This window comes from Eupeodes corollae, chromosome 1, assembly GCF_945859685.1.
Source record: "Eupeodes corollae chromosome 1, idEupCoro1.1, whole genome shotgun sequence".
In the NCBI taxonomy this organism is placed as follows: Eukaryota; Metazoa; Arthropoda; class Insecta; order Diptera; family Syrphidae; genus Eupeodes; species Eupeodes corollae.
The window spans coordinates 172,412,407-172,427,423 of record NC_079147.1 but is presented as its reverse complement, the minus strand read 5'-3'; the positions used below and the strand labels follow the sequence as shown (position 1 = coordinate 172,427,423).

At 32.7% G+C, this 15,017-nt stretch overlaps 1 long non-coding RNA gene across 3 annotated transcripts in view; it reads right to left on the bottom strand.

Moving 5' to 3' along the window:
- LOC129938432 (uncharacterized) overlaps positions 1 to 15,017 on the bottom strand; it is a 30,641-nt gene that overhangs the window by 140 nt on the left and 15,484 nt on the right. Inside the window, exons 1-3 of one of the 3 annotated variants that reach the window (XR_008780460.1) lie at positions 4,394 to 4,623; positions 298 to 824; positions 62 to 230 (exon numbers count right to left, since the gene is read on the bottom strand). This is a non-coding gene — a long non-coding RNA (uncharacterized LOC129938432). Of the gene's footprint in view, positions 1 to 61; positions 231 to 297; positions 825 to 2,298; positions 2,363 to 4,393; positions 4,624 to 15,017 lie in introns of those variants that run through there. The other 2 variants (XR_008780462.1, XR_008780461.1) reach the window with 2 other exon arrangements.

Sequence of the window (15,017 nt, the reverse complement as noted above, 5' to 3'; positions counted from 1 at the left end):
CTGAAATACAAAAATAGAGTTATTTTTGAAAATGAAAGACAACAACATAATATTAAACTACAGTAGTTTTTATCGTTTGAAGCTATCGAAGTGATGCAGTCCATTAGGGTGAAAGGCTTAAGAAAGGTCGAACTCCATCCATGCGTACATCACTTTTCATAAGATCAAATTGCTTGTATGGCAATGACCTGATTTACGTATAAAAGGATTCAATAAATCTCTACAAATTCCTTTAAATAGCAAAAACTTAACTTAAATCGCCACCATCTACCATATCCATAACAATATTCCACTTACATTCACAGAACTTCTGTATCAAATTCTTCCGGAGTATGTTGCTTCCGAAACTATTGTCGATACTCCATCTCCACAGAAAAAATAACGACAACAACAAAAATAAAATCACCCAGATCCTTAGTTAGAATCGAAAAATTGTGCGGTGATATTTTAAATTTCTGTATTCTTTGTGCTTTCGAGTAGTTTTTGCATTTGCCGATCGATGCCCAATTGAATTGAATGCAGCACTTTTGGACATGGTCAAGCTTTGAGTATTTGGGAAAGTTTAACACATATTAAGACGAGAGCCTTTTCCCATTCAATTCATTTGGGTTGTAAATTATCACCTAGTTTTCCACTTTTCGGGTCAATATCAGTCTACAAGAAACAAAACATCACACTGTACGTTAGTGTAATTGACAATCAGCTCCCTGGGACGCTGATGGGGAGACTTTGCTTTGAATCAAATAACCCAATGTCTCCTGTATTCATCTATCCATCTTTAGAGAAGGTTTCTACAGTTATTCCATTCAACTAACGATACAAATCTGAAAAGGGAATAAGGAATTTTTTTTTAAAGATTTTGTTTCTTTTTTAGGTCATAAAGTTCAAAACTCGAAATAAGACTTAAGAACTGTTCAAATTGACTCGTATGTCTAGCGCCTAAAAGTATTCAAAAAAAGTCATTTGAGAATACGCCTAGCCTATTAGGCAGTGTCCGGTTATGGCACCTATTATCGAGCTTATATGCGATCTGCTTAGAGATAGCAATTTTTGTCGTTCAGAGTACACACCTCTACCAAACCCTTTTTTTGTTTTTAAACCATCTGTATAAAAAAAAGTATTAGGAGAACAAAGAAAGATATTGACTTCAAATTATTTATCTCACACAAAATATTGTTATAAATAGTTTGTTAAGTATTAGGAAATACAAATCGACATACGGGTTGGGGAATTACCAGTGAGGTTCGCATCCTAGCCACTCCAAAAATCATTCTAAGTGTCCTAAAAAGACTGCCCTTAAGAGCATTACTATTGTTGAAATTTACGCAAGAAGACTTTGATAAGAAGTCCATTACCTCTTTACCAACATGATTCATATGAAGATGATAACTAAATAGTACTTCATGGCCAGGATTAATCTTGACCATATCATAATCATTTACACTTGTTATCCTGAGTATAATTATTAAGCATGACTCCCTTTGGCACTCAAACTGTTTCTGACTAGAATCAATGCAGGAAAATAAATAATATGGACATAAATTGAAACAAATAGCAAGTAGACCTACTGTAATCATTGGCTTCAACCGACTCCAACTTCTTCTCGAGCTCTTGTTCTAAATTTGGGACTTCTTCTCCAATTTTCTTCACATGAGACCAACTATTTTATACTTCTTCAGAGTCTAGAAAATCTCCAAAGAAGCTATTTGACCAACTTCAACTCCGTCAGTTGACGTCTAATCGATTTCAAGTTAGGCAATGAATTTGATCTTATTTGGTCACATCCGTTAAGTATTCCAATACCTAATAGGTTTGTGTGAGGTCGATCTAATTCGAATCATAAGACATTAAAGCAGGTCAGTTTCAATGTTCCGTTAAAATTTCATCTCTGATTTAAGGTTTAAATAGGTCAAAGAGAGAAGTACTTTGATAGGAATGGAACTGAGCTAATTTGAAGTTTATTTGAAACTTTAAAACAGATACAAAATTTAGGAAAGATAACTCTGGCTCCAAGGATTGATAAGGCTTTTTTGAAGAACACCTCAATACTTGAGCATTCTACTATGGCAGGGGTGGTCTACCTCCCACCATTTGGCGGGAGGGGCCAAACTACTTAAAATGGAAATAAAAGTGTTATAAATTAAAAATAGCGACAATTTAGTATTATACCTTTTGGATAGTTTTTGAAAAAAAATTAGTTTCAAACTCAAAATTCGAGAAAAAACATACAAAACATATTTTTAAGGTAAAAAATTTCAATACATGCTTTGAGATTTAATATTATTTTATCTGTCTTACAATTTTTTGCACCACAGTTAGGTATCACAATCTGCCCAAAGTTTAATTTGTTTTTGATTGAACCCAAAAAATAAAAGATAAAAATGCATCATTAATTTTTAAATTACCAACATTTAAAGTTACATATCCAAATCTTACGAACCATAGACAAGAACATTAAATTACTTATGTTTTTTTAATTATAAATAAACATATTGATTCATGTTCATAGATGCTAAACTCTTGCTTAGTTGTTACTAAGCAAGCGCAAAGTCTAGGTTATTTGTTTATTTATTTATTCAGCTTAATACAAGCTATAACTTAACATAACATAACTTAACACTAACTAAACAATTTTTTTTTAAGTTCTTGTTATCAGTTTTCCACATTAATTCACAAGAACTAACAATTTTGATTTTATTTGACTTAAAATTAAAAGGGACAAGGAATTCGGACTCATAAAGGGGAAAATTAAAAGGTCGAAGGCTAGCATAGCAGCGTTGCAGTGACGAAGAATTCTGAACGTTGGTTCAAAGTGCCCGTAATTAGTGCGGTAATGAGAAATATAGAAAATGGAGACAGATCGCAGATTTCGAGGGTTGGAGTCAAGATGAATATCACTCAGGAGTACCGGCGAATCTTTATTGCCCATTAAAAATTAGTGAGCAAATAATATATCAGCTTTCTTGCGTCTAATATGTAAGGGCTGCAGACCTTATATATAAGATAAATTTAAACCTAAGTTTAAAGCTACGCCTCCTGTGGTTTAACTTTAAACATTATCACAGCCAAATGTCATATTTGATTTTTGAATAGCTGAAAAAGTAAATACAAAAAATTAATGTTACGTAAACTTGTTGTCTAGAAAAATGACGATTGATACCGCAGTGGAAGAAGATATGGATATCTTAGAGGAGCTATTTGATGATCTATAAAATATGCATGTAAGCAAAAGAAAAATATACAAAACTATGTTCAATCCATTTGAATTAAGCGTCTAGGATTTCTACGAAAGATATCGTTTGGATATAAGGAAACAGTCACATTTATTATGAATTAACTTAATATTTGAGAATTGCCAAATAAAAGAGAATTACCCGTTTCTGGCAGTCTCCAAGTTTTAGCAGCATTAAGATTTTTCGGTAGAAATGTCCACCAGAGTGATATAGGTAAGGAAAAATCTAAATATAAAAATGCCTTATTTGTTTTAAGCTGATCTTAATGGTGTTTCGCAATCAACGGTTAGCAGAATAGTCGCCAAAATTGCAAGAAAACTGGCTTAACAGTTGCCAAGCTTTATAAAATTCCGATCAACAAGTCAGAAGACAAGATCATATTTATTCCAAATAGCTTAATTTCACGGATTACACACACGATCATTGGGGAAGTTGATGTGCCGGCGAATCTTACTTACTTAAGACGTATCGGTTTTGTCACTATATTCACCTTAGCTGTGGGTTGTTGCTTCATGACTCGTAGAATTGGAGGATATTTTTTCCAAAACCTATGTACTGTTGTGCGCTGTCGGTACAGATAGGGTAAGTGTTCTTTTGGCCAAGTACCCAACTGCATATTAAAAAAAAGATATTGAAATGAACAAGAAATACATATGTACAATGTACATACGTTTTACAATATCAATCATTTTCTTAATCCAGGTTCTTTGAAATCAGATATAACTTTACATGCTTACTTTGAAAAGGGTATAATTTATAACTGCAAGTGTTGCCGTTGTTTTTAAATAATTTGTTTACATTTAAAATAAATTTGTATAAAAAACGAATTGAAAAAAAATCTTTCTTTTTCACTCTTTTACAAAATATCATTATCAATTTTTGGCGCCTAAGTTATCGTAATGTATAAAATTTGTATGTTTTTTCTTCTAGTGTTCCTACATGCATAATGAATTCGTTGTGTAAACAAGGTTTTTAAAAACATTTAATACACCGAATTTTAAGATGGGATTTTTTGCAGAGCAACAAATACTTTGAAAAGTGTTTTTTTCTATTATGTCTCATAAAAAAGAAAACTTAATTAAGTGAACAGTTTTATTTTCACTTTCCTTGTAATAGAAAGAATTTTAAGAAACAACAATCAAAACAAAAAGTGTGCTTACCTCAGAAGATACAACATTTACATACATCAAATTGCAATTAATAGAGAACATTTTAATATTTGTTATTGTATTTTGTTGGGACATTTGATAAGATAATAATTTGCGTTAAATTGTTGGGAGAAAAATGTTGTTACTGACTGCTGAGAGTTCATAGAGGACTTATTTTATAAATAAAATAACGCGTGATCCGACTTATCAGCTTTGACTTAAATTTACCCACGTTTCTTAAAGCGAACCAAACTGACTAAAATAGAAACAAAAACATCATCACGCTATTTAGCGGGACATGCTTATCAATGGAGATTTTTATTTTTAGATTGGTTTGCATTATTAACCTATGGTACTGTTGCCACTGCATTTTACTACACTTCACAAAAAGCTACTTGAGTATTTCTGGTTTAAAAATACGTTTTTTTTTTTAAATTACATCTGTCAACATTTTAGGTTTTTAAACTGTACAGTAAACACTTCTATAAGGGCGTTATATAATGAAGAAAGGATTTTAAATGAAGGGATAAAAAGACAAAGATGTGTAAAATTGTGCGTAGTTTGACAGAAGTGTTAGATTTAAAAAAATGTATATAACTTAGTTGTAAGTAATACCATTATTTTTTAATTATTTCTTTTCGATTAAACGGGGGGAAATATACCCCCGCTTCCATAGTAAGAAATGCTTGTTTTTAACAGTTCTACACAAATCTGTCATTAAACTTTGTCGCCTGAGTTATTGTACTCACTTTAAAATAAGTAATCTAAAAGAATTTAGCTTTTGCTATCAATAATACGACTACTAGAGCGCCAAAAACTGATTTTATATTCCTTATCTTCATAAGTTCCTTTTAATTTCATATTTATAAAAGAGACTGGGATGCCACCCACACTGAAAACTGCCCAACCCGCCTGTCGTTTGAGCTTAATAATTTAAAGGCAATACCTTCATTTATTCACGAGGTGTCGAGAATCGAACATTCATTTTCAATTTTGTTTTCAGTTTTTCTGATTAAAAACAACGTTATTTCAATTTTTCTCAAAATGTTATTAGTTTCGTATCATATACAAAAATGTATTCGAGTCGCTTAAATTACTTGTTCGTGAGATATTTTGTGTTTTAAATTGCTATGGTTAAAAAAAACTATTCATTTAGTTTTTTTAAAGTCCTTTCTTTAAATATCTTATATTTAGACTCTAGGGACCTTGTAACTTCAAGAAATGTCAACATTTTCTATTCGACAAATCTGACCGATTACAATAACTTCCTATGGGAAGTTAACAAGATAGCAAATAAGGTGTATCATTTTTACCATTTATTATGAATATGATGTTCATAGGGAGCGATATCATAAGGATCATCCCAAGGAAGGGCCGATAGGGCCAAGCAAATGAAATTATGTTGAATTCGTTCAATACGTTTTCTATGAATTTGTTAATAGGAAGTCCATACTTGCGAAGCATATTTAAGATTATGACGAACATGGCAAGTGTACAAAGAAATAGTTACATAGTGATCATTGAACTCCATTGTTCAGCGTTTTTTAAAACCAAGCATAGAACTTGCCTCATTGATAATAAAATTAATTGGTTAAATTCTGATGTTCAAATGGTAGAAATGTGTATTCAAGAGGACACAATCGTCCGCAGGTTTTATCTCAAAACCCACTTCTATCTATTAATTCCTACTCTCACCTCCCTGCGGTGAACATCGGATGCCTGGTACCTCAACTGGATATTGGGTTTAAACCCCAGTGGAAACTTGTTGGGGTCAGCAAACGAGAGAGGGGGAGAGAGGTGTTTCCACTAAGGCACCTCTCCTTATCTAGACGGCATGGATGGAATCAACGGTGGCGTCTACAGTTTCACTAAGGTTGAACTACTTAGTGAACACCTTATAGGGCTTCTACGACATTTTCGGAGCCCAGGCCTATAAGGAGCGGTTTATCCGGCTCCTCATCCTTTGAGTTATACCTTTGTATATGAAAACTATAGTACTCTCATGGTGGAAGTCAATAGGGCGGCATCTACATATTTTTTGTGGAACGTCTAGCGAAGACTTTAATGGAGAAATCGATTGCAGTCGGGAGACTTATAAATGTTATAATTTACAATAGAGAAAGACTATAGTGAATTAACGAAAGTCTGAGTGCGAGGGGAATACACATTTGTTTCTTTGTGTTTGTATTTTGGTTTGGTTGTATTTTTACATACGCAAAACGGTAGACTTTCTATACAAAGATGATAAGAGAAAAGCAGGCGAATTGCGATTTCGTGTAGAAATTTTATATTCTTGGTTGAGATTTTATATTTTTGATGATTTGAGGATTGTATTAGGAAATTATAATTTGAACTATTATAGGCAAGTAAATATGTAGGTATTGTATTGTTATGAAATAACACATAATAAATATTTTTTTTTAATTTGATCGCCTTAACTTTTCTTACAGTTTGTTTTCAAATCGAGCATAAAGAATTTTAAATCTTCAAAGTCTTAGAACGATGTTTTTTTTTAATAATTAATTTGGTTGGTTGAAACTAAACGCAATTCAAAAGCTGGTTACACAATTATTGACAACTTATAGTGAAATAAAATATTTTGATGCATGTTAAATTTTGTACACATTTAAAAAGATAGATTATCGCATAATTGAAGGAAATTTTAGCTTGGACGTTTTTTAATGGTTGTGAATTTTTTAAATGGGATGAGGAACTGTTTTAAAAATTAATACAAATAATTGAGTTTATAAAGTACCTAGGTAGTAATAACTTCCGGTCAAAAAAGTGTTTCATGGTCAAATTTGGAGACAGTTTTACATAAGTTCTTATGATATCATGTTTTAAGCTTTAGGTGTCAAAGGTTGTAAACAGAATGGGAGAGTATAATAGCTTGGCCGCCAAGATTTCGATACGGGGTTTTATTTCTTTTCATGCAGTAAGTAAAGGCAATTTTAAAAGTAATGATTTAGATTGAAAAAAAATCCTATGCCTAGTCTATTTAAAAATATTTACTAAATTTTAGGATTAAAAAAAAATACCTGGCTAAAAATCACCTAGGTTCTAAATTTCAAAATTGGTTTTGTGACAAAAAAAAAATTGGAAGCTACAATGATGGCTTTTACCTTATACTTTTTTAAAATTTTGTATATTAATAAACTTTGACAGGCAGCGCACAGAAAATATATACGGTGTATTGAGTAATGAATATCTCAAATTTTTCAATTATATTTCGGACTTGTTGTTAAAGATTGTAAATTAAGGCGCGTTCCCGAAATGATTTTCTATGCGTGTATATTTACATATTAAATTACATTTGAAATTCACTATATTAATAATTATATTGTTTGATGGACACACAAAAAATAGGTTAGTTTTACTATTTATTTCATTTTTTTTTTAAATTAAGTCAAGATTTAAGGCATTAAATTGCTAGCAAAGCCAATTCTGCACCTTGGTCATTTTGAACCACCTGCACCTGTTTTAAAATGTTGTTTTCAAAAATAATAATGCCATTTGATTTCTTATAAAAATGCTTGTAGCTTTTCGTGTTTTGTTAAAAAAGTTATTAGTTGAACTATTCTTAAAAAAATTAAAATTACCAACAATATTTTGCATATGATGAAATAGTTTGCTCATGAGAGTACTATAGTTTTCATATACAAAAGTGAGGCTAACGTGGCGATGAGCTTGAAATTCTCGATCTTACATACGAGAGCGAATCATTTGATGAAGAATCCTATCAAGATTCAGAAGCAGAAGGAGAAGTTGACTATCCAGAAACATCATCGAGCAAGTGGAGGGTTTTGCGGTCTAAAAAAGTTAAACCGAACGTAGTATTTAGCCAATTAAAATATCTAGGCCAGAACAGTCTAATTCCGATGACAGTTAAAGATGCCTTGGCTTCAAATCAGGTACAAAAAGTTCGATTGAAAATTACAGACCAATTGCAAAACTGCAGTTAATGCCTAAGGTTATCGAAGCTGTAGTAAAAAACTAATTGTATGTATATTTTCAAGTTTTTGTCTATCACAGATGAAAATGCGTTCTTAGTGTCAGTAGTGAACTTTCGTTGGGGAAGGTCGCCTCTGTTTTGTGCGTCGATCGTCCGTTGCCCAGGCGCGTCTTGTTTGAGTCTTGTGCCTTATCGTGGTATTTGTTTCACGTAAATTTTAAATGTTTACATACAAAAAAACAAATAATCAATAACAAAGCGAAACAAAAAAATAGCAAACAAAATATCAACAGTGATTAAAAAACAATAAACCACGCCACACCGAATCAACTACAATAAAACAAAAACAACAAACAACCAACAAAAAAACTAATGTATCATGACAAGCGAACTCAACATAGTACACATGCCATGCACCATCGCATGGCTTAGCATGTGTATCAAATTGCGTTGTGTTTAATAACTAATGCAATTGATACACTGACTACGTCATCGTTGATAACAGATTGTTGACAACAAAAATTTTACTGTTTTGCATTAACAGGGCCGGACTCGATTCTTGTCACTACTAAGGCATAACACTAGTAGTGGCGCGTATCGAATAGCATTCTGTGGTTCAACTCAGCAATATTTTTCTTATAGTCTTCGTCTGTTTTGGTTTTTGTTATTCTTTTATTTGCAATGGCTGGAAATTTCAGGGAAGATTATTGTAATATTCGTGGACTAAGAGCGAATTTTCTTTCTGTGTGCTCGCATCTGCTTTAAACAGGCCAGCTGTATTGGCACTAAGTGAAACCCAAGTGGGCGAGGATTGCGATCGCACTAAAATCGTTGTTACGGGCGATTTTATTGTACACAATTCTTGATAGCTTCAACATTCGGGCCAGACAACACCAGAAGAGTGTGTGAGCTGGTCAACGAGCCCACTCGAATATCGGATGTGGTAGGTCGAGCAGAAAACACTCTTGACTTGTTTCTTACCTCTGACCCTGGTAAGTACACTACTAGTTCTCTATCTCCTCTAGGCACATCTAAGTTTCCGTTGTTGTAAGGCCAATCCAACTGAGGAAAACCGGAATAAGTTCAAGCAAGCCAGGAAGGCCTGCAAAGCCCATTTTCCACGGACCAAATTTTTACATGACCAAAAATTACAGCGAAAAATACTGCAATGTACCAAAGGCAGAACAAATTGTTGGTCATTTGTAAAAAATATGAGGAAGTCTTTCCCTTCCTCGGTTCCTACGCTCGTTGTGAATGACACTCCATTTGTTAGCTCTTTAGAGAAAGCCGCCAATTGAACGCTAGGGGGCAAATCTTTTTTCGTACACGTACTGTAACGAGAATACTAAAAGATCCTAACATACATAAATCTGCTGGTCCGGATGGTATCCTCGCTATTGTTCTGAAGAGGTGTTCGTCATCGCTGGCAAAACCACTGCGTAATCTTTTTCATCTGTCCAGCCTATTCCCAAAAATGCGAATATTCCTCACAGTCTAATTACCGACCGATTGCACTTACATCCCTTCTTTCCAAGGTCATGGAAACGCTGATTAATTATAAGCTCAAGAAATATCTCAAAGATCGAAAGCTTCTTAATGTTCATGACTGACAATACGGCTTTCGTAGCAATATGTCCACTGTTGATCTCATGGTTCATCTCACCGAAAAGTGGAACAAATCTTTACATATTTTTGGAGAAAGTAAAATTATTGCACTTGATATTTCAAAAGCATTTGATAAGGTTTGGCATCAGGCTCTCTTATCGAAAATGCGTGCTTTCGGTTTTCATGAATCCCTCCTCCATTGGATTAGTAATCACCTTTCGAATTGTTCAATACAAGTTGTATTGGATGGATTCAAGTCTGGAAACCACAAAATAAATACTGGTGTGCCCCAGGGCTCTGTTTTATCTCCAACACTCTTTCATATTTTTATTAAGGATCTCCTGTCTGCAACTTCTAATCCAATACATTGTTTTGTTAACTGTAGTGCTCTTAGCGTTTCATATTCGTTTTCAGATTCACACCCCTCTTCTTCGGATGTGGAACTGCAACGACATTAAATTCCGACCTAAACAGCATTGTACAATGATATCCATTAGGATCTAGGGGTATTCTTCGATTCTAAAACGAATTCACATAGACACATAGCGATCTCAAAGCAAACTCAATGGTTTGTTTTTCGAAATTCAAAAGATTTTGAAGACCCCTATACATTAAAAGCTCTTTATTCTAGTCTCGTCTGACCATATTTAGAATATTGTACTGTAATATGGAGCCGCTTTACCGCGTCTAGCATTTGTCGTATAGAAAAAGTTCAAAAAAGGTTCACAAAGTTTGCCTTACGAAAAATATTTCGTTATTCAAAGTTCCATCTTATGCTACGAGGTGTATTTTAATTGATCTAAAACCTCTTGCTTAGATAAGAAAATTAAACTCAATACTTTTTGCTTTCGATGTTTTGAATTTTAATTTGACTGTCCAGTTTTGTTATCTATGTTTTCTAATTATGCGCCTTCTATAAACTTGCGCCCTCGTGTTCCTTACCACAGTACTAGCTATGCTAAGTATAATCCTATCACAGGAGCTTGTATGGATTTTAATGAATATGATTTTGTAATTGATTTTAATATTAATAGCAATGTTTTGAAACATTAATTATAAAATTTTTGTTAATGCTATAAGTAAATTATGTATTTAATTTTTATGTTATGTATAATTATTAGTCTAAATAGAGTGTGTAACTTTTAGGACCAATAAATAAAAAATAATAAAATAACCGTTAATAATGAGACTGTTTCTTGGTAGGAACAGGGTTTTCTTTTTCGAGTGAAAAAGAGCGGTCGTGAATGCAAGTTGGTTCCAATGGTAAAAGCATTGCTAACATCTTGACTGAATTGATAACGATTTTTGTCAGTTTGAGGAATCGAATGAGGGACTTATTCTGCGTTTTTTCCTTACACAGCGCAGCGATGACCTCTTCACTTCATTTCAAAATTGTCGATACTGTTATCAATCAAGGTCATTAAGACTATCTTACGGAATTTCTAAATTCGCTGAACTTACCTAGATTACCTGGTCAGAATTTACAACTAAAAATTGTTTCGACATCATCATGTTGCATAACATTAACCCTAGGAAGGTAAACATATTTCATAGACCTTTCTAGGGTTAATCAACCCCAATTATGCAAAAAAAACGAGATTGATTGTGAAAGAGCTCAAGATTTAAAGCCATTTTAGTTCCCCATGCGTTTAGCTTTCGCAATGACCTTATATAATGTTTATTTGATTATATCGATGCTATAAGTAGCTCAGAGGTCATGATTAGAGCTGAAAAAAAAAAAATATTTAAATTGAAATATCATTTAATTTGTTATTCAACCTAAACTGTTGAACCAATTTTTTCAGTTCAAAGAAGAGATTATGGTTTATATAATTGTGCAACCACGCAAGCAATTGGCAAAATTGTGAAGAAGTTGAGACTGGATTGGTTACAGATACTAAAAGGCCTGTGCATCATCGTTTTTTTAGGAATAAGGACTGTCTTACGGTATATTATTGCGTATTTTCCGTTTGGATTTACACCTACATCCATATAAATTGCAGCTCACACAACAACTGAAGCCAGCTGACCATTCAACTGGCATGCTTGAACAACAGGTGGTGGACGGCGATTTTTCAAACAAAATTTTCTACAGCGACGAAGCACATTTTTCACTCGAATCCTTCTCAAGTAATTGAAGAGATGCCATTACAGCCACACAAAGTCACTGTTTTGGTGCGCTGTTGGTTCGGTGGTGCGGAGGTGTGATTGGACTTTACTTTTTCGAAAAAAAAACGATAAAAAGACTGTCACCATCCATTCAGAGCGTTATGGTCATATAATAACCGACTTAGAGAATATGTGGTTTCAACAAGACGGTGCCACATGTCACATAACTCGAGCAAATGTGGAATTATTTCAAAAGACTTTTCTTGGCCACATAATTTCTAGTCGTGGCGATATCAACTATGCCCACCAAGATCATGCGATTTCGAATTATGTGGAGCTAACTTTACAGTCGTAAATAATGTAGTATTTCACACATAATGTCAACGTTCAAACTTTATAATACTAAAACGCACGACTGGGTCGCGCGTCATTAAAAAAGCTTTCGATCTTCGAGATATTTCTTGAGCTTATAATTAATCAGCGTTTCCATGACCTTGGAAAGAAGCAGTGACGTGCGGCAGTCCATTTGACTGGGTAGACACAAATTTTGATTCATTATTTCGCATTGTAATAATGAATTAATAGTTATCTTATCTTCTATAGGTAGCATTGAAAACTTTACATTTGTATCATTTGAGAAATACTCAAAAATATCATCATTTCCTGAAAAATCCATTTTACAAATATGTATTGATTTACGCAATACAGGTTGGCAATCTCAAAAATTTACAACCTTAACTTGTCCTGTCAGAGTTCAATATCAAAATGAAATGAAAATAATTTAATTCACATGTAAGACGCAACGTCTTCCGACAGAGCTCAATATCGATAATTCGATTTTTTTTCAAAAACAAACCGATAGATTTTTTTAAATTCTTGCTAAAATTTGTGTTCTTAGTTTAGCTTCTTTCAATATAAACATATATAAAGGCTATCCCATCCCAGCTAAAACCGTTATTTTGTTTTTAAGTTTTCTCAAGAACTAAACTTTTTTTTTCTGCCAAAAATATCATTGGTTTTTATTTTTAATTTAAAAAACAAATATTATTTTTTTAGAAATTTGATTTCTTGAAAATGGGTTATCATTTTTTACAAAATTGAAATGCCAGTCGTCTAATAATAAGTTCAAAATTATATTCCAAAAATATTTTTAAACTAAAATTCAATAACTATTTTCAAACGCAAGTTTAAAAAAATTGTATTTTTTCTTGAGAAATCAAATGGCATTTACATTTTTGAAAACAAATTTTTTTGCAGGTACATTTTAATTTCAATATCAAAAGATATTTTCAAGTTGTCTAAAAACAAAGATAAAAGGTTTGTTGATGTACTAAATTGTATTACAATTCCAATAACTATTTCTTGAAGAACTCGTCCTTTGCAATAAAAAAAATCCTAAAGTCATTTGATATTACCAACACTATCCCAATCTTTGATTTTCGTTGCTAACAAGCAAGATTTAATTTAAGAAATGTTACATTAACATCTTGAAGTATATGATATGAAGCCTTAAATAATTATTTTTTTTTTCTATTTTTTATTGAAATAATATAATTTAAAAATATGTAGAATAATTAAGAAAAAGTTAATTTTTGAAATCTACTTCTATTTTTCTCAATCTACTTCACTTTTTTCCTAAAATCTACTTCCACTTTTTTTTGAGAAGTGGTAACACTTGCCTGCTGCCGCTGCATGCCGCTGCGTGCTGCGTTGATCACATTCACTGTGCTACTCCTACTGACTGACACTCGTTCTCTTCATGAAAAACTCGAATTAAGAATTTACTTTCAAAACAAACAAGCGATTAGACAGATTCACTTATGTCTACTAGCTTCCATACAAAATCAGTTTTTGGGAATGATAAGCTAACCCTTTTCCCTTCATATAACTTTAAAGGGAAACAAAGACACTGTCTTCGTCTTTACTCGTGTCGTGCCATTCGTACTTTCGGTATTCGGTGTTCGTTCGGGAGGTTCGTTAATAGAAGTCAGTCATATAATATGTAGAGCCAAGCTATCCATCATAGCATAGCATGATGTTGGTATATGTGAGGTAGTGATAAATAAAAGTAGAAATAGGTGTGAATGTAGATTGTAGATACACATATAAATGGGTTAGACAAAAAATGACAAGAAGTAGGTACTATGGGATAGGAAATATTATTCTTAATGAAATCAAAATAGGAATTAGTATAATTAGGTATGTACAAATTTTTGTTTTTTTCCATGCATATTATTTTTAAAGTTATGTATTTAGGTACTGTAGAGAGTAAAGTATTGTTTCAAATCTGAAGGGTAGACACTGTCTAAAACGTCTTATTGACGTCACTGGAAAGAAGGGATGTAAGTGCAATCGGTCGGTAATTAGACTGTGAGGAAGATTAGCATTTTTGGGAATAAGCTGGACAAATGCGGTTTTCCATCCGCTCGGAACGAGGCCCGAGGAGTAGGACAGATGAAAAAGCTTACGCTGTGGTTTTGCCAGCTATGACGAACACCTCTTCAGAACAATAGCGGGGATACCATCCGGACCAGCAGATTTATGTATGTTGGTGTTTGTAAATATACGCTCAATATTTGAATTTCGGAAAAAAAATGTTGAATTTTGAAAAAAAAAATCAATATTTACGAGTATTTAAAAATCCAAAAAATAAAAAACTGGCACTTTTGATAATCAAGTATTGTTAAGGCAATATAAGAGCTTATTCAAAATAAATTATTGAAATCAGTTCATAAGTTCCTGAAAAAATTAAGAAACAAAATAACGGTTCTATGAACGGTACCTTTCCTGTGCAATACAAAAATATGTATTTCTTATTAAAAGAAGCCAAGTCAAAAAATAAAATTTTAGATAAAATAAAAAAAAATCTATCGGTTCGGTTTTGAGAAAATTCGAAACATAGTTTTTTGACCAGAATAATTGTATGGGTCGCTGGTAGTTTTGATCTAAAAAAATTAAAAAACGCCTAAC